The 26,628-nt window shown below is 34.2% G+C and overlaps 1 protein-coding gene across 4 annotated transcripts in view; it reads left to right on the top strand.

The window, feature by feature from the left end:
• LOC124233758 (gephyrin) overlaps positions 1 to 26,628 on the top strand; it is a 574,265-nt gene that overhangs the window by 160,169 nt on the left and 387,468 nt on the right. The window lies entirely within an intron of this gene.

Here is a 26,628-nt window from a genome sequence, read left to right as displayed (position 1 = left end):
CTCTTCCCTGAGCTTATTAAGATCCATTTTCAGGTAAGATGAGAACTAATGCTTCTGTATATAAATCCAATAAGATATATGATTTTGCATTATAAATTGTAATTTTTGCTCACTTTTTAAAGTTTGTTCCTTATTATATTCCTTCTTCATTGTGTTATTGTAAATCTACTGATTATCAACTTTGTCTCTCTACTTATTCATTCATTTACTCATTCATTAAAAATTTTGAGCACTTTAGTGATCAAAGATTAACATGATTCTCGATCCCTTGGAATTTATAGACTAATGAGGAAGGCACATATTAATCAAATAATCACTCTAATTTCCATATAACTGTAGGCTGAGATAGCTATGTAAGAATTAAAGGTAAACTTTTGTTAAGACTGGAAGAATCTATTAATTCTCATACACAGAAGAGAAGGTATTTTGGATGACATTATCAAAGGTAATTTAGCGTCATCCTTATATGACAAAGAATATGTTTTAAAAAAACATAAAAGCATATATTAAATAATTTTCAAGTAGATAGTTAACAATTTTGAGTTGTTTTGATAGTAGATTATTGAATGCCAGTTACTTATTCAATTCTCCCTGGTTATTGTACAAGTCCTGTTCTCCAATTTTCCACTTGATTTCAGTAAATGGAACAGCCATCTACCTAGTTACTTAATCTTCAAACCTAGGAAACATTTTTGGTCCCTTTCCTTTACCACCACCACCACCATCCCCCAATCTAGTCCATTATCAAATCCTATCACATCTACCTCCAAAATAATATCATATCTGTCCATTTCATCTCTTCTACCACCATCCTGGTTCAAGCCAACATCATCTCTAACTTTAACTACTGCATTACTTCTAAATATCTCTATCCACTCCTGTCATCCTCTAATCCATTCTCCACACAGCAGCCAGAGAAGTCTTTTCTAAATTAGATCATGACTTTTCTCTTCTTAAAACCTTTTAATGGATTTCTGTAACGTTCAGAATTAAATCCAACCTATTAAAGATTAACTACTATACCCTCTGTGACCTGGTTTCTAACCTTCTCTCCAATCTTACCTCATATCTCTCACTCTCTTCGCACAAGCTATGTTGGCTTTCTTTTTGTTGCAAGAACTTGCTTTTTATTCTAAGCTGTTTTCTACCATGGTGCCTTCCACCTATTGCTGTCCTCTACCTCTTTACATGGCTGACTCATGGGCATTAACTCATGTCACTTCCTCCCATAGGCTTTGTCAAATAAACTTGCCTAAAGTGGTCTTTCTCTGTGACTTTCCATCGTTGACCTGAAGTTATCCTGCAAATTTATTTGCTTTCTTGTTTAATTTTTATCTGCCTAAGTTCCGTGAGAACTGCGATTTCATTCTGTTTGTTTTAGCTAGAAGAACATTTGACACTTAGGTGCTCAATAAATATATTTTTTACACGGGTGTTTCCCCAATCTTCTGAGTAAAGTCTGAACTGTAATGGAGGATCATAACCACAAAAAACAGTAACGTAACATCCATGTAAATTAATAATATTGATAATGATTTTGAAAATTATAATCCATGTTGACAGTTTAAGTTAATGAGCATTTTGAATTATAGCTAAAAAGAGCTTTAATTTTCAGAGGAATAAAGTAAAAAGGTAAGAATTGATATACAGTCACAAGTCTAAGGTTGTCGCTAATTCAATTCAACAAATATTTGAATTCAGTATTTTACTATGTTTAGCATTGTATGAGGGAAGCTGTCTAGCCCAGTTAAAGAACAGTAAATGTTCTCAACATTCACTCTAAATGTGGCAGGTAATTGGTGTAGAATTTGGATGAAACTCATTATTATCAAAATCCACAAGTATTAACTAGTTTTAGTGGTTATTTTCCATAAGAAGTCATAATATAGACCCATATTTTACAAACTCTACCAGGATGCCTCATGTTGCTGCCATAGCAAATTCTTAGGGACACTGTACGGGGTAGTTAAAAATTTTGAGGGAAACCCAATAACATTTGTCAGACTCCACAAAAAATACTGGCTTAACGCAGTTCACAGGTTCAGTGTTAGATTGCACCTTTGATGAGGTCATGTCTTTGTGACACTGAGTTTCTGGCAGTTACTGTGATAAAAAGCGGATACTCCAGGGAAAGTCAATGTGGAACAGGAAATGAGGGCAGCAGTGTCCAATATGATTACAAGGTTTTGGAATATGTGCAGGACTCAACAGGTGTGCCCATCCCATTAGTAAGCAGTTGTGGTTATTTAATAATAAAATTTAAATGTTATTTTTTCCTTTCAGTTTTTTTTTAAATAACTACTAAGTCATTAGGACATAAAAATGTATTGTTTGGTCATAACTGTTTAATAAACATAACTGTAGTTCTTTTGACTTGGGAATGCCATGAAAAAATTATTGAGACACTAAGGACACCTTGAACTGAGAGAGTTTGAGAACCTCTCATGTAGCCAAATGTGGGTTTTCTTTTTTTATTAGTTCATTTGTGATTTCAGTCATTTTTGTTGGCATTTTTCTGGAGGTGTTGTCTTTGGCCTCCACTCTAGAAGACATTTCTGCTTGTAATAACATGTATAAAGTACTAAGGAAGGACAGAGAATGAGAAGTAATATTTCCTGGATGCTTACTATGTTATAGGCATTATTTTTAAATTTTGTGTAATACTTAACAGCTCTCCTGAGATATGAGTAATATTTTTCCCGTTTTATGGGCAAGGAAACAAAGATCAAAAAAATTAAATATTTTGTTCAAAGATACACAGCTAAATGGGTGAAACTAGTGTTTAAATGTAGTTCCAGAGTTTGCACTATTTTCATGATAGAGGATTTTCCTGTTTATGGGAACCCTCTTAACAAAGGCCTCTTGAGGTGATTTTTAAAGTATTATTTTCAACTTAGGAAAGTTAATTGGATAGAGGATCCAGGGAACAAAGATCTACTATGTTGTAATTCTTAGAATTGGACGTAAATACTGAAAGTTAAATGTTTATGGTAATTCTTAGTCCCTATTGTATATGCTGGCTTTTTGTGTCACTTGCTGGATTATTACATTTGTTAGTGTATTTGGTAGCCTTATTTCCATAAAAGACAATCAGTGAAGAATGTTTTAGTGTACACAGAGTTAAGTTTGGTCATCTATAATTTAATAATCCGTAGAAGTCAGGTACTACAGAATTAGCTTCTCATTGTGAATTTTTGATTTTGAATGTTTTCTTGCCTTTATGCTTCCAGAACATAAAGACATTTCTGGAGTCTGTAAAAGGCCCTTTATCATTTGTTCTCTGTTATCTACTTCTGGAACTTCTACAGTGTTTTGAATTATCTCAACCATTTTCCGTATCTCTTAACCTTTGTTTTTTATTTTCTATACTTTTTACTCTTTTTGCTGCATTCTGTGTCATTTCTTGAGACCTATCTTCCAGTTGATGAATTCTCTTTTCAACTATGTCTCATCTTCTGCGGTGTCCTTAATTTTTTCCCCAATCCTAGAATGTTATTATATGTTTCATTCGTAGATGTCCTGGTTGTTATTTTCAAATCTGCCTAGTCAGTTTTCTTACATTTAGTACTTCCTCTAGGCATTTTGAGTATATTAATGTTCTTTGTCTAATAATTATAATACTTACAGTATTTTCAGATCAGATTCTGTATTTTGTTATTTCTATGTATACTTCTTGTGGTGGTTTTTGTTTGTTTGTTTTTGTTTGGTGACCTTTGAATGTGTAGTATTCATTCTTTTACAGAGAAATGTGATTTTCCTGTGCACATGGGGATAGTACCAATCTGGAACCACTTTAAATTTTTGGATGGTGTGAATTCAGGCCATAAACCTGCATAAGTGTGAGTTTGTGGTTATTAATTCTCAGGGGAGCCGTTGTCTTTTTTTTTTTCTTTTTATCTTTTTCTATCCTACCCAGATCCAAGACAGACAGGCATATATTTCCGTCAACTCCCTGTTTAGGTATTTATTTGTTTGTTTTTCATAGTTAAATGATTTGGAGATTCCTGATTGTAAGTGGATTTTGTATGATATGACTTCACATCCAGATTGAATTCTAAATTTCTGGCCCTTAAGATTGTAGCTCTTTAATCCCAGACTCTAAGCCATACATCAGCAGATGCAACCAGGATCCAGGAAATAAATACTGGCCCCACAATTCTTTACCTATCTGGATTTTTGCCTCCTTTTTTCTTATGGTCTTTTATAAGTTATTTAGTTTCTAACCAGCCCAGCCATATGTTTAAATAAATTTTTAAAAATATATGTTATATTCATTGTTCTTAGATGTGTAAACCAAGAGGGGACATAACCAAAAATCTTGGTCTGCCATAGTACAAAAAGACAACACATTTGCTTTTCTGGAAGACTCTAACAGAAATCTATGCTCAGAGGAATCAGAAGCAAGTTACAAACCTTAGAACTCTTCTATGTGGATTTGCTGTTACTTTACCAAGAGTGGAATTAGAACTCTTTTGACTGCCCTGGCCATAGCCAAGTCACTCCTAATCCTCCAAGGAAACATTTAAAATGATGAAATTTGCCTGAAAAATTTAGCTGACTCCTGTAAGACTATAGCAGATTTCGAAAAGCTATGCTAGGGTGGTAGTGGTGTTAGGAAACCAGTTGTTAGTTAGTCTATATTCTTTTTTTAATATTACCCCAAACAGTGACATAAAATTCCATTGAAGCACTAATTCAAAACTGTCTTTCTGTTTTATTTTAAAGTGTTAAACTAAAATAAATTTTTTTCCTACCCCAAGATAGTTACATAAGAACAGTCTGTTGTCACAGTAGACATTCTGTTATAAAGTTATTCTATTATAAAGGATATAGTCTCTATTTAAAATGTTAAGCTACAAATATTTATCCTTTTGAGCCATCTGCTCTGCTAAAAACACCCATACGTATTTTAGACTAAAATCTGAAAAATGGAAATACTTGAAAACCTTTGTGTTATTGACTCTTGATGTTTTTATAGTATGTCTTGCTTTGAGTAGAAATTGATGCAGAAAGCTTACTTGCAAGACATTACATTACTCCCATTAAAAAAACAATAGAATTTTAAACTCTTATAGAAAGGACGCTCTGTATCTGGACAGAATTATTTTATTAAAACATCTAATTCCTAATCTAACTAAATAAGTGTAAATAAAAACTCTTCACTCAACATATTTATTCGTACAATAAATATATTTGACTGCTTAAGTTTAGAGTTCAGTTAGGTGAATTTATGTTTAAAATCATTACCTTAGTGAAGAAAGTTTCTATTAGGAATGTTAAGAGGAAAGTTTGCTCTCCACTCTCTCCTGATGAAATCATTTTAATATTGTTATTATGCCAGGTAATTAATGTCTTCCATTCGCCATTTTTATAAACACATATTTTATTGAGTGCTCATTTCATATTTCCTTTTTGGATAACCACTAAACATGAGGAGAGAGGTTAGCCACCCTTCCTCTTCTCCCGCCTCCCATCACTCTCTCTCTCTATCTCACACGCACACACTCCCATTTCCAAAGAACTGAAAACCAGAAAGATGCCTTAGAGCTGGACAAAATAGGGGCTTAAGAAAAGTCTGTGGGGGCCGGCCCTGTGGCCGAGTGGTTAAGTTCATGTGCTCTGCTTCGGCGGTCCGGGTTTTGCCCGTTTGGATCCTGGGCGCGAACATGGCACTGCTTGTCAAGCCATGCTAAGGCAGCGTCCCACATGCCACAACTGGAGGGACCCACAACTAAAACTATACAACTATGTACCGGGGGGCTTTGGGGAGAAAAAGGAAAAATAAAATCTTAAAAAAAGAAAAAAGAAAAGTCTGTGAGAAATTATAGCCATAAACTGATCAATCAATTTGCAGTTCAAACTCATATCACCTGGACTGTACAAAAACCCTTAAATGTGTGAATTTAGTTTAAAGTAGGTCTTGAATGACACTGCCTCTAACCACCTGACAGAAACAAATGCAAATTCTCTGGTGAATATGCTTTATCCTAAAATTCAAAGAGATACCACACATTCTTTCTCAGTGAATATGAAAAGCCGTAGGAAATGAGGTGCCATGAATGAGAATTAGCAGAAACACTAGACGAGTGTGACAGTTTGATTTGGTGGCCATTGCATTATGATTTCCTTCCCATTTGAGGATTGAATATGCCTGAGTCTGTATACTCTTACTTTAGAAATTTATTGTTTTGTTTTGTTTTTTTACTGCCTAGTATCCTATCTTCTATTAGGATTCGTTTGTGAAAGCAATGGTGATGGTATTTAGCAGCCATGATAGTGGCCTGAGGTTGGAGAAATGTGTAATCGAGTCCAAGTCATGTTGTTCTACTAAAATATGATTGTTTTCCCTCTTCTCTTTGGAGTTGATTTTGTTTCCACTTATCTTCTAAGCCTGGTTTTTGGCCTCATTTGACTTTTTTTTAGTTTATTCCCTTTTTTGCTTAATAAAGCTGAAGTTAGTTTTTTTGTTTGTTTCTTTCTTTACAGCCATTACTCTGATACACCACTACCTTCACCTTGGAAGGACCCTACACGTTGCTTCAATTATTTGCTGCTTGTGAACACATACTAGGAGAATTTGCCTCTCTTGATCTGTGGACCCTGGACAAATGCCCTCTATGTAGAGAGGTTGTTTTTTTTTAATTGCTCCAGTTTATACTTTTGGTTGATTTTTAATCTATATTTTCCCTCCAAAGTCCCAGTGAGCCACACTATCAATTTGAACACTGACAGTGCTCCATTCTCTATCCAGACACTTAGAAAGACAAAATTCCTTGCTTTTTAAAAGAAATTCTTTTATTGAAGTCATATTGACTTAGAACATTGTGTAAATTTCAGGTGTACATTATTATATATCAGTTTCTGTATAGCTTACATTGTGTTCACCACCAGTAGTCTAGTTTTTATCCATCATCATATGTATGTGCCCCTTTATCCCTTTCTCTCTCCCCCATCCTCTTCCCATTTGGTAACCACTAATCTGTTCTCCTTATCCATATCTTGGTTTATCTTCCACATATTAATGAAATCATATGGTATTTTTTTTCTCTGGCCTATTTTGTTTAGCATAATACCCTCAAGGTCCATCCATGTTGTTGCAAATGGCATGATTTTGTCTTTTTTTGTGGCTGAGTAGTATTCCATTGTGTATATGTACCACATCTTCTTCATCCATTCATCTGTTGCTGGGCACTTGGGTTGCTTCTCTGTCTTGCTATTGTGAATAATGCTGCATTGAACAGAGGGATACATAAGTCTCTTTGAATTTTTGATTTCATATTCTTTGGGTAAATAGTAGTGGGATAGCTGGGTCATATGGTATTTCTATTTTTAATTTTTTGAGAAATCTCCATGCTGTTTTCCATACTAGTTTGCATTCCCACCACCGGTGTACGATGGTTCTGTTTTCTCCACATACTCTCCAATATTTGATATTTATCTTGTTAATTATAGCAATTCTGATGGATGTAAGGTGATATATTATTGTAGTTTTAATTTGCATTTCCCTAATAATTAGTGAAATTGAACATATTTTCATGCCCCTCTTGGTCATCAGTATATCTTCTTTGGAAAAATGTCTGTTTATATCTTCTACCCATTGTTTGACTGGGTTGTTTGTTATTTGTTCTTGAGTTGTATAAGTTCTTTATATATTTTGGAAATTGACCCCTTGTCAGATATATAATTTGCCAGCATTTTCTCCTAGCTGGTGAGTTGTCTTTTCGTTTTGTTAATGGTTTCCTTTGCCTTGCAGAAGCTGTTTAGTCTTATGTAGCCTCCTTTGTTTATTTTTTCTTTTGTTTCCCTTGCTTGAGTAGACATGGTATTCAAAAAGATACTGCTAAGACTGATGTCAAGGAGTGTACTGCCTATATTTTCTTCTAGGAGCAAACTTCCTTGCTTTTCAAGGTAACATACTCCATTTGTCTTTCATTTTTTTTAAAATGACTCCATTATATTCAGCAACCTCTCTTACATTGAGCCCAAATTTGTCTTGTTGCTAGTTCTAATTCCCTTCATTAGATCATCCAGAAAAGCTTACTCAACTTTCCACATAAAAGTTCTTTAATTACTTAAAAATAGCTAACAAAGTCTTGCCTCCTTCTTCTCTTTGTATTTTTTTTTGTATTACTTTGTCTTGTCAAAAGTGAAAAATTTTAGAATTTAGTGTTTGCCAAGTCCAATAAAGGGATAAATTATCTTTAGTAAAGAATAAATGTTAGCCATATTATGTTGTTTTAAATGAAACCAGCTAACGCTTTATTCTTACCCTCAGAGTTCTCCCTATTATTTCACTACTACTTCTCATCCTTTTTCATAAAAGGTTCCAGACTTTCTTCATGTTCATTTTTCAGCAATCTCAATAAAAACATAACTTAGAATTTTAATTAGAATCACTGTATGTAATAGGTTGATGATATTGGATCCAACTGTATATGTTCTGTAGCCTTTTATTTAAAACTTGATTATAAAATTTCTGTTTTTTTTAGATTGGCCTTGAGCTAACATCTGTTGCCAGTTTTTTTTCTTCTTCTCTCCGAAGCCCCACAGTACATAGTTGCATATTCTAGTTGCTGGTCCTTCTGGTTCTGCTATGTGGGATGCCGCCTCAGCGTGGCTTGATGAGTGGTACTAGGTCTGCACCCAGGATCTGAACCAGCAAAACCAAGGGCCACTGAAACAGAGTGCACAAACTTAACTGCTTGCCCGTGGGGCCGGCCCCCATAAAATTTCTTTGAGTAGAGACTAATGAAGGCCTACTCTGAGTTACTGTACTACACAAAGTTTAATTTTATCACTTATACTCTCCTTTCCATGTTCCTTGCCTCCTATCCTCATTGCCTTCATGATCTCTCCCTCTTCCTCTTATTAAATCTTTTTTCAGGAAAAGAAGATCTGATTAGCCAATTCACTAAAGATTTAAGTAGCTGGTTGTCTGAAGCATGTTCTTCTGGTACTATCTGCAGTTCAAACAAGGAATGAAGTCATAGTTTTTGGTGGGCAGGGGTACGTGTGTGTATGAGATCTTCAAAGCAGCCATTAAATCACACTATGCATGCAACTATTTACTTGTAAATCCAGTACTCAGAATAGACAATGAATTATCTAATACATTTTGCAATTTTTTTTACACCTTGAAAGAGTGTTCATAACTTTTCTTATACAGAAAGTATAGTCTAATTCCAGACACATAGTAGGTACTCAGTTCTTATATATTGATAAATTGACTAAAATTTCAGAATGCTACAAGTTTAGGAATTGTAGTTGACACAATATTTTAAGATGCTATTATAGACAAATTCACAAAAAGCCTGACTCTCTAGACTGGACTCTGTATAGATTGATTCTGTCTGGAAAGACAGCCACATATTTGAGCAATGGATTAGTAGCAATTTCTGGGTGGAGATTTAATACAGCAGTAAATATTTTTTTTTTTTCCAAAGATTTTATTTTTTCTCTTTCTCCCCTAAGCCCCGGTACATAGTTGTATATTCTTCGTTGTGGGTCCTTCTAGTTGTGGTATGTGGGACGCTGCCTCAGCGTGGTTTGATGAGCAGTGCCATGTCCGCGCCCAGGATTCGAACCAACGAAACACTGGGCCGCCTGCAGCGGAGCGCGCGAACTTAACCACTCGGCCACGGGGCCAGCCCCAGCAGTAAATATTTTTTTAAAAAACTTCCTTATGAGGGATAATGATGCCAAGTAATACTTGACATTTGGATTAAATTTTGTGGGTTAGGGGAGCTTTATCCCTATGGTAGCTGTCCATAAAGCCTTAGGTCAAAACGATTTTATTTACATTTTCATTAGAAGGCCAGTTAGGGCAAAGGAGAGTGAAGAGACCAAGTTTTCAAGTGTAAAAATTTCTACATCTCAGTAGAGATTATAATTACTACATTAAGTTGATTTGGTTGTGAATTCATTATTTTCACTTTTTCATTGTTGTTATTATGCCTGAAATCTTTATTTTTTCAACTTTTATTTTGAAAACTTTAAAACTTTCAGAAAAGGTCAGAGAGTAGTATGACAAACACCTGTTCACTCCACACGTAGATTCTTGATTGTCTCACTGTTTTTTTCTCTATTTGAAAATATTTGCAGACACCGCGGTACTTTACTCCTGGATACTTTAGCACGTGTCCCTAAAAATGAGGGCATTGTTCACTGACATAATAATATCCCCTATTAAACAGTCTAGTCTATATTTATATATCTCTAATTTTCACAAAATATTGTTTATAGATTTTTTTTTGATTCAGTAGCGCATCAAGGATCATAAGTGGCACTTGGTAATGATTTCTCTTCATTTTGTTATATAGTCATAAATTTGATCTAGAATAATTCCATGTTTTAGTGACTATGGAAAGTGTCTTACCAATCAAAACTATATGTATAAATCCAGATAATTTAGAAATATTCCACTATAACTTACTTTCTTTCTTTCTTTTTTTTTGTGAGGAAGATTGTCCCTGAGCTAACACCTGTGCCAATCTTCCTCTGTTTTATGTGGGATGACTCCACAGCGTGGCTTGGTGAGCAGTGCTAGTTCTGCACCCAGGATCCAAACCTGCAAACAGCAGGCTGCCAAAGCAGAGCACATGAACTTAACCACTAACTAAGCCACTGGGCCAGCCCCTCACTATAACTTTTTTGATGTAGTTAATTTTACTACTTAAAGTAATGTGTATTTCTTGAAAACAGTTCACTTATGGATGTATGTGTTCATGATGCCCTAATCAAATTTCTATCTCTTTTTAAAAATTAATTTTATTTTTTAAAGAATAATACAGTAAAACTGACTGTTTCTAACCATGACCATAATCATAATACAGAATAGTTCCATCATACCCCAAAAATCCTTTGTGTTATCACTTCATAGTCATACCCTGACGTTCTCACCCTACCTCTGACAACTGCTGATCTGTTTTCTATCACTATAGTTTATCTTTTCTAGAATGTCAGATAAATTGAATCAGATAGTATGTACCGTTTTGTGACTGGCTTCTCTCAGTGCAGTGTCTTTGAGATTCATCCAAGTTGTTGTGTGTATCAATAATTTGTTCTTTTTTCCTGGTGAATAGCATTCCATTGTATGGGTATACCACAGCTGTTTATCCATTCACCTGTTGAAAGACATTTTGATTGTTTCCAGCTTTCGCCTATCACAAATAAATCTGCTGTGAACATTTGTGGTTAGGTTTTTGTGTTAACATAAATTTCATTTCTCTAGGATTAATACCAGAGGTAAAATTGCTTGGTCATATGGTAAATGTATATTTAACTTTATTAAAAACTACAAAACTGGTTTCCAACATTTGCATTATCTCATCATTGGAATTAGTTGATTGTCTTTTTCCCTGTGAGTTTGTATCCTATATTATAAGACCTGAGTTTTATTTAGATCCTGTGAATATTATTGATGTTTTTGTTTTGGCCTTCTGTGGGCTGTGGTTCTAATGTCAGTTCTGTTTTAGGAGACTTTGCTATGCTATTTGGGTCTGTCTTGCATGTGCACCACCTAGTGCTAGTGTGCTGTAAAACACACTGACAGATGTTCATAATGTACTAAGCTTTTGCACTTAGAATGGTAGGCTACTCTCTGGCAAGGCTGCATACTTCCTTTCCCAGCAACTGCCATTTATGCTTCCAAGAATCAGTTGTATTTATCCCAAACCAGTTTATGCCAATAGAGCTTTTTATTATAATTACTGAATTAAATATTAAAAGGTGTTGAAATAAGAATAAAGAAGTCATTTGTATTAAAACCAAACTGTAGAAAGATTATAAAGTTGAGCTACTAAAAGTTTCTTTTAATTAAATATGACTAGATTATATATGGGGTAAAATCATAAAACCCTACTCTAATGGTAGTTCCATAAGAAATTATAGATAATTAATTATTGGTGTGGCTAATGAAAGAAACCTAGTGCTAGCTCCAGTCAGAATACCCATACTCAGAGAAAAGCCTTAGCTCCACATCAAAAGATTGATGAGTAGATATTCATTTATATGTTTTAAGCTGAAATAAAATGTGTAGGGAATTTATTGTTTTTATGATTCCTCACCTTAACAAATTTTATTGATTAATTAAACCAGCACACCCATGTTGAAATAGACAGCTTTCATAGTCCGTGAAACAAATAATCCAGCTTTCTCTAATAACTTCTGCTTCATTGCTGTATGAAGCATCATCAGAAAAGATTATGAATATTAAACAAGTATGAGGCTTTTCCTTACAGTACCAGTCCTATTTTTTTCTTTTTTCCTCTTAGTTTATGTCTTCTGAGTCCATATGCCTTTCTACTCAGTAAGTACTAGTGTCTTTCAGGAGCAAAGTTCGCAGATTACTTTCTATAATACTGGTAATCATTAACATACAACCCAATTGCTTCGTTCATTCTTTTATAGACAGTTTATGTCAGGTTAAAAAATATGCCCAATATTCTCTCTCACATTTGATGTCTGTTTACATTTCATCTAAAGAGATGAAAAAAGCATCAAGTTGAAGGAGAATATTGGAATAGGAGCCAAGAGAAATGACTTCTTGCCTGGATGCAGTGTCAGCTGGGATGACCTTGGACAAGGCACTTATTTATGTTTTTTATCTTAAAATGGAGAGTCAAACTGGATTACTTCTGAAATCTTTTTTCCTTCATAAAACCTGGACAAAATAACCCAAGCAAATCCAATCATCTTTTTAAAGATTATGAGTTCTTTCAGAAGGTATTTCTTGCCTAGGGTTCTGAATTTGCTCTGCAAATATCACTACTCTGATACGAAAATCAGACTTGTAGTGCTCTGTTTTCTGAATCTGAAGATATAGAAAGTACTAGCACAACAGTAGTAGCCACAGTCTTTTGGGTCCAAAAAGAAGCAAAATACATTAATTTGGTGGGAGTGGGGAGGATGGTTTCAGTGCCTTTATTTTTTTAAACAGAGGTAAGATTGATTATAGTTATACAGTGTATATTTATTTATAGAGTGTTCATGTTTGTACAGTGTAGGGGTTTTTTGGGTAGCAGGAACAAAATAAGTTAAAGCTTACCAAGGCTCAGTAAAATTCTAAATGTCATTGGCCTTCTTGTATTTTATCCTTGCAGAAAATTTGATGATTAAATCTACAAACAAGTGAATCTGAGACTAGACTGAGCATGTTCTGAGAATTCATCATTTTGATCCTTCTGACTTATTTCCCCATATTACTATTGCTCCTAATTGTGCTAGATACTTTTGGCTTAGATTCCAGCAAGCTAGGCAAGCTGGAACAAGTGTCCTGAAAATAAAGTTTTAGTACTGCTGGAATATCGTTTGGCTGGTTTTTAATTTTGTTGGATTTGGATCAGAATTGTGTTACTTTGGTTTCAATGTCAGATTTGTATTTATAGTATTCTTTTTTTCTAAAGGTTGTGAAATTAAAAAATAAATAGCAGAAGAACAGTAAATGGTAATGAAAAATTTGTGGCACTCACATTTTGGTCATGATCCTCTGAAGCTCCTGAAAGAAGCATTGTTCTATAGTAGATTGGTCTTATAACACCTATCCTTGTTTTCTTTTTGTACTAGAAATAAACTCTGGTTAGAGAAGAGATTAGGGCACCTCTCTTCTTTTGTAAACTTTGTGGGTGTTTATGAATCACAAATTGAGAATCTGAGGTCTACAGTAGTCTTTTTCCAAGTTTGTATTTGGACTGCCTACATCAGAATCACGTAGAGTACTTGTTTAAAATGCTTATTTCTGGCCCGCGTCAAAGTCCTATTGAATCAGGACCTCCAGGGGTGGAATTTGGGAATCTAAATTCTAACAAATTCTCATGAGCTCACTTGTCCACTTAATCTAGAGTAGTGGTCTCTGAAGTGGGTACATGCACTTTAGAGTACAGTTTTTTGAGACTGTTGTAGCAGAGGCTGTGATCTATCCACCAAAATCCATTTTCTCCTTCCTTCGTATCTTTCCTTGCATTTAGGTGTGGCCACATGATGACTGCGAGCCAGTGGAATATGACTTAAGTTATGTGTTTGCTCCTTCATGGCCTGGCACATGTAAACTTCTATGTATATTCTTGCCTGTTCTTTCTTCCCCTAGCTAACTAAGATTGTGATGACCATGACAAGCTTGGAAGCCAAATATTGAAAGTAGTAGAGCCTTATTAGGCTGATTAGCCACATGGAGCAGAACCACCACTGTCCTGGAAGCTCCTAACCTAAACTGTTATATGAGAAAGAAAGTTCATTTTCTTGAAGCCACTGAATTTTGGGGAGATATTATAGCATTTTAATCTGTCTACCCTATCTAATATGGAACTTTTGGGTTGGTAAGAAAATGTTAAAACTTACATTTATGTTTATTTTTATCTAAAACTTTAGAAGGATTGTAAGCTTTTCCAATGTTTAATGTAGAGATTGACACTGGTATGCATGTATAGTATGGAGAGGTATCCCAAGGGAAGAAGAAGCTCCATGATATAAAGGGGTTGACAGTGACACCCTCAGTTGTTCCTTTGCTTGTAGTTTATGGGTACCCAGGTTAAGTGGATTTATATATTCTTTTATATAGTTCTGATACACTAATTCTCACAAAATGAATAAGTGACTTGAAAAGATTCCTGCAAATATACCACATGTTGTAGATAATAGTGATAATACAAGAAAATGACAGAGCTGAGTCTTATACTTTTAACAGGACTGTTTTTTGCAGCCACATTTATGAGTATTTTTGTGGTTTTTGTTATTTTTTTTAAAGGCTTCAAAATCAAAGCTAATCAAAGATCAGCCAAAAAATTATAATGACTAAGAACAGCATTATAAATAAGGATTTATATCTACTTCCTTGAACAACGAACTACTTCACCTTAAGTATATTTGTATCTTGAAATATTACCTAATGATAATAGTGTATGAATATAATTTGTACATAAATACACGTACATAAACTGGTAGTGCATGCTAAAAATTTTTACAGATCGGATGCCCAATCGAAAGTATTTGGAAAACACTCATCTAGATCTACACTGTTCAGTATGGTAACTGCTAGCCACACATTGTTGTTGAGCAGTTGGAAGGTGGCTAGTGCAGATTGGGATGTAAGTGTAAAATATACATCAGATTTTGAAGACTTATGTGACAAAAAGAATGTAAGCTATCTCAATAATTTACATTGATTTCCTGTTGAAATGATAATATTTTGATTATGTTGAGTTAAATAAAATATATTATTAAAATTAATTTTGCCCATTGTTTTCTTTTTACTTTTATTTTATTGTGGCTGCTAGAAAATTTATAATTACAGTGTAGCTAGCATAGATTCTCACTGGACTGCACTGATCTATCTAGAGCTTACAAGCACTGACTTGGGAATTAGAATCTCTCGACTTCCCACACAGTTCTTATTCTTTATTCCTTTATCCATCTGAATAATGAAGATGACACATATTTTATTTATGATTAGTATGTAGCTCATGTCTGAACTGATGATTTTTATGTCATTGAGAGAGGTTAACATTTTAATGAGATTAATGGGAAGATCAGTGTCGATTTTAGGTGCCTGCTAAGAAATTTTTAAGTGCCATTAAACTTACATATGTCTATCTTTTATTATGTTTCTGTGGGTGAACTACAAAATCATTACAAACCAATTTCACCTTAAATTTAGATTTTTACCAAACACTTGTGATATCGTCAAATGAAAGTCTTAGAGGATTACTTAACACTTGAGTAATTCTGCTGATTGTAATAACATCCATAAATAATTGCTTGTTTGTAATATATGGTTAGAACAGTTCAATGGGGTTTAAAAAATTGTCTAAATTTATGGGGCTGGCCCCGTGGCCGAGCGGTTAAGTTCGCGCGCTCCGCTGCAGGCGGCCCAGTGTTTTGTTGGTTCGAATCCTGGGCGCGGACATGGCATTGCTCATCAGACCATGCTGAGGCAGCGTCCCACATGCCACAACTAGAAGAACCCACAACGAAGAACACACAACTATGTACCGGGGGGGCTTTGGGGAGAAAAAGGAAAAAATAAAATCTTTAAAAAAAAAAAAAAAATTGTCTAAATTTAATATCGTGCACCCTTATTGTGTCTGTTCGGTAAGATTTACTGATTTGCCACAAATTTAGATGAATTCATATACAATAGTTACTTTTTACTTGGATACAGACACAACTTAAATTTTTAAAAGTGATTTTAATGTTTTTACCATCTATAGCTTTATATCTTCTTGTATTTTCAGTGGAGATGTCTGTTTAAAAGAAAAATAGTGATTATGTCTTAACTTCATGTTGAACCTCAAATTCTAAAACTTCTCAGAGTAATCCTGAAATGAGCTACAGAAAGTTGGGCTGATTTCTGTTGTCTATTCAGAATGTAGTCCTTGGTCCAGCAGGCTTGGCATCACCTAAGACCTAAGTAATGCAGTATTTCAGGTCCCACACCAGATCTGCTCCATCAGAATTCACATGTTAAAGTTTGTTAAGTGTTGACCTTGACACACTGGTTGTCACCTACCAGTCTAGATTTCTGCTGAGACTGCCACCTAGTGACAGATTTATAACATTTCTGTAACTAAGAAATCTGTTTTTCCTTTTCTTATCAAAGTAGTAATATAATTCATAAAGAAGAGAACAGCATAAAATTAAAAGGAAGATGCTTCTCTTCCCACATCCAGTCCTATACCAGTTCCCTAGAGACAGTCACTTTTAACTGTTTCTGGTTTTAGTTGTTCTAATATTTACTTTCATAAATAGAAGTGATAGTCCTGTTCCATTGTTTCTAAATCTGTCAGATTTAGAAAATATTTATTATGGACTTCCTGCTATCAAAGGTGAGGAATTGACTCACTATCCCATCACTTTCTGCGCCCCTTTTAGATAATTATGTGGATTTAGTTCTTCGATGTATTGGTCTTTTTACTTCACGTGATATGCATCCATTTCTTTTAACGTAAAGTTCAGACTGGTGGTATAGAGGTTAAGAGTTGGCGCACTCACCACTGCGACCCCGGTTCATTTCCCTCAGGGAACCACATCACTCTTCTATCAGTTGTCACACTGTTGTGGCTGTGTGTTGCTGTAATGCTGAAAGCTATGCCACTGGCATTTCGAATAGCAGCAGGGTTACCCATGGTGGACAGGTTTCAGCAGAGCTGCCAGACTAAGACTAGGAAGAAGGACCTGGTCACCCACTTCCGAAAAAACTGGCCATTAAAATCCTATGAATAGCAACAGAGTGTTGTCTGATACAGGGAGGGAAGGTGAGAGGATGGCACAGAAAGATCCAGCGGGGTTCAGTACGTGTTGGAATCTGCTCAATGGCGTTAAATTTAGATATCTTCTCTTCACTTCCTTCTCTGTAAGTTGAGGAGATAAATGCCCCAATTCCTGTCTTTGTTTCTTGTCTTTTACTTCCCAAATTCTGTCAGCTGTGCCATTGCTTTCATATTGTGAAGGTTTCTAAACTTTACATTAATTTTTATACTATATTAAATCATTCATTGCATAAATTTTAGTTGATTGCTTTTGAAGTGCCAGACACCTTGTTAGGTGCTACAGACACAGTGGTGAACATGTAACCACATAGTATCTGCCTTTGTGGAGCTTATAGTCTAGTCTTTTGTGCTTTGTGTAAGCATTGATTCTAATAATTGAAATCTAATAAATTGTATGTAAATTTTTATAATTTGTACATATTTTTCACCACAGAACCAGGTGATACGACAAGCCTAATAGGGAAGGAATTACAATCCTATGTCACTTAACCTTCTGTTACTCAAAGAAAAATGTCAAGATCAAATGAATCACTCTTCCAACATTCCATGAGTTCAAAATAATATTTGAATCATGACCTTTTTTTTTAATAGCTCTTTGTTTTTCTAGAGGTTTCTAATTGCCTTTTCCCTCCCTCATAGCATATGCTATTACCCTATCAGTAAGCTTCTCCATCTTCTTATTTCTCTGTTGCATATTTTCATCTTTGAATTTATCCTTCCCAGGGTACTGTGATTTTTGCCTAGAGACCATTGGCTCTTTAGCCTACTACACAGCTATCATGTGGGCTTTATTTTCATTGCATTCCCAAGCCTGCTATTGATTCTTGGGTTCAATTTTAGTTTGGGTGGATTATATTGTCAAGATAGTACTTAAATAAATGTATGTAGGAGGCAAAGTATCTGAGTTCCTGTATTCTTGAAAAAGGTCTTATTTTATTTTCCCTACTCTTATTCATAGTTTGGCTGGATATAGAATTCCAGATTTGAAATCAGTTTTCCCCAAAACTTTAAAACAATTCTCCATTGTCTAGCATTGCTAGATTTCTGATTTTCATTTCTTTATAGGCAGCCATTTCCTTTTCTCTTGCTGAGAGATCTTTTCTTATCTGAAATTTCATAGGATTATGTCTAATAATGTGTCTAGATATGACTTTTTTTCCATCCTGCTTGGCACTGCATAAACCATTTCAATCTGAGGATTTGTCTTTCAGCTTTTAGAAATTTTCTCTTGGATTGTTTTCACTTACTGTATATTTCTGTTCTCTTTGTGGACCTCCCAGTCAATAGATCTGTTATCTTTTCTATGCATTCTAAACATTGCTGGCTTGCTTTTAGTTTTGAATGTTTCCATCTCTGTTTAGGAGTGATATTTGCCTATAATTCACGTTTGTGTACTTCTCTTGCCTGGTTTTGATTTTAGAATCAAGGTTCTCCTGGTATAATCGAATGAATTTGGTACTATTTTCCTTCCTTCCTTCTTATCTTCCTTCCTTCCTTCCTTCCTCTCTTTCTCTCTTAATTCTCTTGTAGATTTTGTATAAGATTAGAATGACTTATTCTGTGAAAATTGGTCCTAATGCTTTGGGAAGATTTTTAACTACTGATTCAAATTTTTTTTTTTTTGAGGAAGATTAGCCCTGAGCTAACATCTGCCACCAATCCTCTCATTTTTTGCTGAGGAAGATTGGCTCTGATCTAACATCTGTGCCCATCATCCTCTATTTTAAATGTGGGACGCCTGTCACAGCATGTCTTGATAAGCAGTGAAGCAGTACATAGGCCTGTGCCCGGGATCCAAAGTGGTGAACCCCAGGCCAGTGAAGCAGAGCATGGAAACCTAATCTCTACACCACTGAGCTGGCCCCCTGATTCAATTTTTAATTGTTAGCACTATTCAGGCTCTCTTTTTCATCTTAAGTCAGTTTTAAAGGTTATATTATTATCAAAATGTGTCCATTTTGTCAGTGTTCAAATTTATTATGATAAAATTGTTCGTATTAATCCCTTATCTTTTAAAACCTGGCTGTTTTGGTAGTTCTGACCCTTTTTCACTACTAATATTATTTTTGTGTGTCTTTCCTAAGTTTTTAAAATTTTTGTGGAGGGGGGCTGGCCCCGTGGCCGAGTGGTTAAGTTCACGCGCTCCGCTGCAGGCGGCCCAGTGTTTCGTTGGTTCGAATCCTGGGCGCGGACATGGCACTGCTCATCAGACCACGCTGAGGCAGTGTCCCACATGCCACAACTAGAAGGACCCACAACGAAGAATATACAACTATGTACCGGGGGGCTTTGGGGGGAAAAAGGAAAAAAATAAAATCTTTTTAAAAAAAAAAATTTTGTGGAGGAATCAGTCTCTTCAGAGTTTTGTCTATTTTATTAGTCTCTTAAAGATTCAACTTTTTGACTTTATTGAATTTTATTGTATATTTCTTTCCTATTTTATAAAATTTTGCTTTTATATTTTATCATCTCTTCTACCTTCTTTGGATTTATTCTATTCCTTTTTATATCTTAAACTGCACATTAAGCTTCTTAGTTTTCATCCTTTTTCTTTTCTAATACAGGCTTTTATATCTAGAAATTTTGGCTTACCAAATTTGATATGCAACCTTTTCATTATAGTTCATTTGTTGTTGACTCATGTGAGTTTTTAGAAGAATGTTTTTAAACTTCCAAATGTATGTGACTTTCCTGTTAATAATATAATCGTTGACTTCTATTTAGTAATACTGTGTTTCAAGAACTTGGTTTGTATCATTCTGATTGTATGAAATTTGTGGAGCCTTGTTTTATATCTTCGGAACCCAATATGAGTGCCTAGTACCTAAGAGGCATTTAACATCTGTTTAATGAGTTAATTAAATCCTTTAAGAATGAATCATGTAAGTATGCCATTTTTTTCTATTTGAAATCTTACTGTTGAAGAAGAGTGGTTGCCAATCTCAGTTACAGAAATAGTACTTTTTTTGGTCTTCTGCCATCATCCATGTCGTATATAATAATGGATAAAGAGATACATGATTTAAATGACATCCAGAAAGTTGAATTTAATATGCCAGAAAGTTAGGAGGATACTTTGAGAGATTTAAGTGGCCAGCTTTGAGCTAGAGGAATAAGTTCAGATTTAATGAAAATGATATTTCTGTACATCTCTCAGATATGTCCACTATATATATTAATGTCTGCAGTTTGAATATAATACTTAGAGTGTGCTTTATATCTGGTCAAAATAAGTTTTTGAAGTTGCAGATAACTAAGCACTACAGTCGTATACTTCTGCCAAAGAGCCATAGCTGAAAGAGCCAGTTTCTCCTTTTTGAGGGCCGTGATATTATCCCAGCCATTTTTTCTGAAGTATATTGTTCACACAATCAGTTGAATTAACCTCATATGAGTGGCCAGTCTGCCCCCATCTGCTCTTGAAGAATTGTGTGAATTTCTGCTCTTACATATTTTATTATCTTCTCTCTTCTACTTTCTTTGGATTTATTCTGTTTTTTTTTTTTTATGTCTTAAATTGCACATTAAGCTCCTTAATTTTTATCATAGCTTTCATTAATTCGAAAAGGAAGTTCGATGGTCAAATCCAAAGTCATAAGTCAAAGAAGTCTGCCTCACCCACAATTCCTTGCCTTATGACTTTGGATTTGATCACCTAACTTGCCAATGATATCAGTCCCCCTTTATCGCTTTCTCTCTTACACATCTACCATGCAATGAGAACATACTGTGACAGTTTATTGATCTCAGGAGAAGAATGAGAGACCCCTCAAGGAGAGAGACCCCTCAGCCATGCCTCATCTGTATCACATAATACGTTTAGGCACATATTCATGAGTGAACCCACTTGAGCCCAGCCTAAAGATATTCTTCAGCCAGTCCACAGATTTAGAAGTAAGTATGCTTGTTTTAAGCCTCTGAGTTTTAGGGTTACAGCAATACCTAACTGATACAAATATGTCTATTCTGCTGAAAAAATATTTTAGGGGAAGTTCTATTCTGATATCTTTTCTTACATCATTAATTGATATGGAAACGAAAGATATATATCTATTGATCCAACAAGAATACAAACTATTTTCATTACTGTCTTATTAGACTGTTTTAGAAGAAGCAATCACACAGCTGGAAAGGGAAAAAACAAAACTGATACTAATTTTTTTAAAACACTATTGAAATATACTTTACCTTAAAATTGACCCATTTTAAGTTTATATTTCACTGGTTTTTAGTTTATTTACAGAGTTATGCAACCCTCACCATAATCTAATTTTGAGCATTTCCATCATCCCCAAAGAAAGCTTTGTGCCCATTACCAGAAACTCACCTCTCGACCTCCCAAGTCTCACCGTAGGCAACCACAAATCTACTTCTTATCTCTATAGATTTGCCTGTTCTGGACTTTTCATATGAATAGAATTATACAACATATGGGTTTTTTGTGTGTGATTTGTTTTTCACTTAGTGTTCTGAGGGTAATCTAGGTTATATAGCATGTATCAGTACTTAGTTCCTTTTTATTTCTGAATAGTATTCCATTATCTGATTTTACCAAATTTTATTTATCCATTTCATCAATTAATGGGTCTTTGGGTTGTCTCCAGTTTTTGGCTATTATCAATAATGCTGCTGTTTGTATAGACATATGTTTTCAGTTCTCTTAGGTAAATAGCTAGGAGTAGAGTTGCTGGATCACATGGTACCTCTGTATTTAACATTTTGAGAAACTGTCAAACTGTTTTTAAAAGTAACTACACCATTTTACATTCTGACCAGAAATTAATGAGGGAAAACTAATAGTAATTTAATTATATTAAATATTTAATATGTGTTCTTAGAATTTTTAATGTTATAACATGGAGTGATAATAACCATATATAAAAGATAATAATCAGAAACAAACTGTTCTTGATTTTAAAACATATGGCAGAAAAAAACCAGCATCCTTGTAACTAGAGTTTGTTTTCCCTTCTACTTGCAACTCATATGTATTCACGATAGTTTGGCGTACTGTTTATTTTACCCTTGATATAGAATCATTTTCTTAGTCTAGTCATGTATATCTCTGTTTTGTGATTGGCATGAGATGTACAGGAATAAATGACTTGAAGAAAATTCATGGAATGTAATTATATATTTATGGAATGAGTAAATATAACTGTAGACTCCATTATTAAAGTGAGCTTTATTTCTTCCTGTTGGAAAATTGGAGATTTGGTTCACAGTTGGTAGCTGAGAACCAAGAATTGGATCTTGGGTTTAAAATTTAAAAATTTATTCCCCCAGCTCACTCCTTCCCCAATGTTGAGGGCTTCTGTCAGGCAACCCTTCTCCACACCCATACATCTCCTCCTGCATTCCAATTACTGCTTCCTCCCCATACCTATGTAGTCCTAGGTGTGGTGGTTCACCGTCACTGCTAGCATATGGTAGTGTCCTAGCCCTTGGTGATTTCCCTAAGCCCTGCCCACACCTTTGTTAAACTCTCTTCCCTTACTGAGTTTGAGTGTACCTTCTATTTCATGCCAGTAACTTTAATTAATAAGAGCCAATTGAAACCTTTAAGATTATCTGATGATGAGATAATGTTCCTTCTATAGTTTTTAGGAAGTTAACTAGTCTGACTTCTCTGATTAACTTGTTATTGAACATAGAACAAGATGGTCTTGGGAACTATGTTTAGTATAGTATACAGTTAATACTTTTCATTAGAATTTCTTTAATTGTTCCATAAGGCACAGAATGCAGTGTCATCAAGGCTTTAATTTAAAATTGATAACTTAAAATTTTGCTAAAGGTACTTCTCTCCATTGACTAATATGTATAACTCATGCAACAGTTGAAGAAATGTGTGAGATAAGCCTTTTAAAATGCTATCTTAAATCTTATCAGGGTTTTCTAAACTAATATAAATAATATAATACAATAATATAAATAAGATCTTATTGTCTACTACTAATCTGTAATATTGTTAAAGAACGAAATGTTATTTTCTACAGTATTTTGTTGTACTTAAACTCACTACCACCCATAGAGAAATTAAATTACACTAATTCATTTTCTCCATTTAAAAAATTAAAATAGACTTTTGACCTTTGAGGGCTCTCTTATCTAGACAAGTTGTCATTATATCTCAGGTGTAGCTGTGGGAATGTGCACCTTATAAAGTATGTAAGTGGATGTTTTTATGTTTGTTTTTCTCTTACTTTTTGTGGAGATGTTTAAAATACATTAACAGTGTGACTATAAGGAAACATTTGGCTGTATTTAGACAGTATATTGACCTACAATGCTATTTGAAGAAAGCCTGCACCCAAATAACATGTTTGTCAGTAGAGCTTAAATACAAGAATATTATTGATAATTTTGTAGTCTTTTAACTTTAGTAGAAATTAGAAACCTTTATCTTTGATTTTGTGCAAAACTTAATGCTTTTGGTCTGTGACATATTTCTAAGAATATAAAGTTATAGGGAGAATTTCTTACAAGCAAAATAGTTTAAAAATTTCAGTGATATTTCCTAGTAGGAATTAAATGTAGTTATTAGCTTGACATTACTGCCTATTTTTGCTTAATATTTAATCTATTAGAGTATAAACTGCAGAACATGGGTTTTTAGATGAAGTTTGTTGCTAATCTAAATTTACTTTACTAATATGGCTCTGGGAAAATTTTCAAGCTGTCTCAGTGCTTAAAGCCTTATAAAAGTGAGCAAGTGACTCATGAATAATAGACGTTTTTTCTAAGAAGCTGTTTAAAGTGCACTGCTGTTATTGGCAAAATTTCCATGTGTTCCTTGCCCTTTGAGTAGTAGACTTAATTTGACTGCTTAAGTAGACTATTTGACTACTATTATTTTCTGATGATCTTTTTTAGATCTTTTTCTGTATGATTTATGGTTCTGTAAAATCTTACATTTGTGTGTGGCTAGAATTATGTAGTCATGTATATTTTTAAGGAATATAAAAAATTTCTAAAAAATGTTTATGATTCATGAACATTATGAAGTGATTTAGGAATATAAAATATATCTCTCTGGGCTAGCCCAGTGGCATAGTGTTTAAGTTTGCATGCTCCACTTTGGTAGCCCAGGGTTTGCTGGTTTCAGATCCCAGGTGTGGATCTGCACACTGCTTATCAAAGTCATGTTGTGGCAGCACCCCACATACGAAAAATAGAGGAAGATTGGCACAGATGTTAGCTCAGGGCCAATTTCCTCACCAAAAGAAAAGAAAAGAAAAAAAAAAAATATATATATATATATACCCAAATTAGCATGCTTTTCTTCCTTATGTTTTAAGTGTGAGTCAGGATTGGAAATGTCCTAATTTAAATACAGTGTGCTGTTCGTCTCTAAAATGGGTTCAAGGAAAAGAAGAGTTAAAAAGGGAGCCTTGTAGTATGGTACCAAAAAAATACTTGGATTGATGAATGAGCAAAAGAAGTACAGAGTAATACATGCCAGAACTTACCCTGAGGTCCTGACCTTTAAGAGTTTCTCCCTACCAACTTATCACGATTATAGTTAGTTAATATTTGTGCAATTATCTGCTTAATGTCTCCCTCCCTTTGTTATAAATTGTATGAGCACAAGGATTGTCTATCTTATTGTCTCCTTTATCCCCATTTCCATTTCCATCGTCTGGGACATGGTAGTAGTTGCTCAAAAAACTATTTGTGAAATATGTTTATGAATTTGAATGTTTAACTTACAAATTAAACTTAAAAAGTACTTATGGAGAGCCTGTAGATTTAGTATGCGTATAATATGAATGTTTATTGCATGTGACCATAGCAATATTTAATAGCTAACAATTATTTAATGCTTATTTAAAGTTCATAAAACGTCTTACCCATTTTTTTATTTGTTGTCACAGTAATCCTGTGAGGTAGATGATGGTATTATTTCTATTTTATAACCAAGCAATGTGGAAGTTAGGTAGAGTGAATTATTTGTTGCAAGGACACATAGATTTATAAGTGACAGATCCTGGACTTGAGCCATTTGTTTTTACTGTCTGTTCGATTCTTATATTAACTTTGTATCATATATGCAGTTCTTCATTAACTAAGGGGTGGTTGCAAAATTAAGGTACATATAGTTTTCATTGATATATACAAACAAATAAATGAGTACTTTTGATCTTTTTACGTATTGAGAATAATAGTCATCTTTAATAATGAGCATGAAATTTTGTAAAGCTAGGTTGTATTCATTTAAATCTGAATCACATAAAAGAAGACAGAGCAACCATATTTCTAAATTAATTCTGCAAGGTAGGAGTAGAAATCCATGACAATTAATGAAGAAGTAGCACATAGTAGTCTTTGAATTATTTAGTTTCTTTCTTGTTCTAGAAATACGTGAGTGCAGCTCGTTAAATTTTCTATTATTTCTGTAAAACCAATGCAATCAACAGTAATAAAAGAAGTGTAAGGAGATAAACACTGAGTAGAGCAAGATATTGTAGTTGAGTGGGTGTGTGTGAGATGAGGGTGGGGAATCCAGGAAGAGCCATGACAATATGAAAAAATAAAATTTAGTAGTATATTTTATTTGAACTGATAGAATCTCTAACTAGAGGTACTCATTAAATAAGACCATCTTTTTTGAAAGAATATATAAACTTTATCTTAATGACTAATAAGGGATGCAGAAGTGTGTATTTTACAAAAGTGTGTTTACTTGTGTAAAAAAGGGGATATCTATATGTATATGCCATTGCTTTCACATGCTTAGAGGGACACATAGAAAATTGGTATGTCGGGGTAGGGAAGAAGACTTTTCCCTACACTTTCCTAACTTTGTAATTTTTTAAACCATTGAATGTATTATTTATTGCAAAATGTAATTTAAATGAAAAATAATGATTCTTTAAAACAAGTTAATTTACATGATGGGAGAAAACTGTAATCAGATTGAATTTATGATTTTTATGATTTTCAATTGAATTTACTGTGAAAGGTTTTTTTTTAATTGGCTGTTAGCAATTTGACATTATCCATGAGTTTTTTTCTAGATCTGTTGTGGTCTACTTGATAATAATAAAATGTTTAAGATATATCCATGTCCTTACTCTTTTAGCTACTATTTTATTCAGTTCTACCTGTGAACTGAATTCTTTATTCATCTTCACTTTAGGTATATGTTTGATCCTTTTAACTGCATGAAACCTATCAATAGTTATTAGTTGTACTTTATACCAGAAATGTAGTAAGTTGTAGCATATCTTTTTTTAGCTTTATTGAAGTATAATTGAGATACAAAAAATTGCACACATTTGGAGCCAGCCCTGTGGCATAGTGGTTGAGTTTGGTGTGCTCTGCTTCGGCTTCATGGGTTCAGATCCTGGGCATGGACCTACAC

Source organism: Equus quagga, unplaced genomic scaffold (genome assembly GCF_021613505.1).
Source record: "Equus quagga isolate Etosha38 unplaced genomic scaffold, UCLA_HA_Equagga_1.0 220_RagTag, whole genome shotgun sequence".
Lineage (NCBI taxonomy): Eukaryota > Metazoa > Chordata > Mammalia > Perissodactyla > Equidae > Equus > Equus quagga.
The sequence above is the reverse complement of the archived record's forward strand: the minus strand, read 5'-3'. Positions and strand labels throughout refer to the sequence as shown.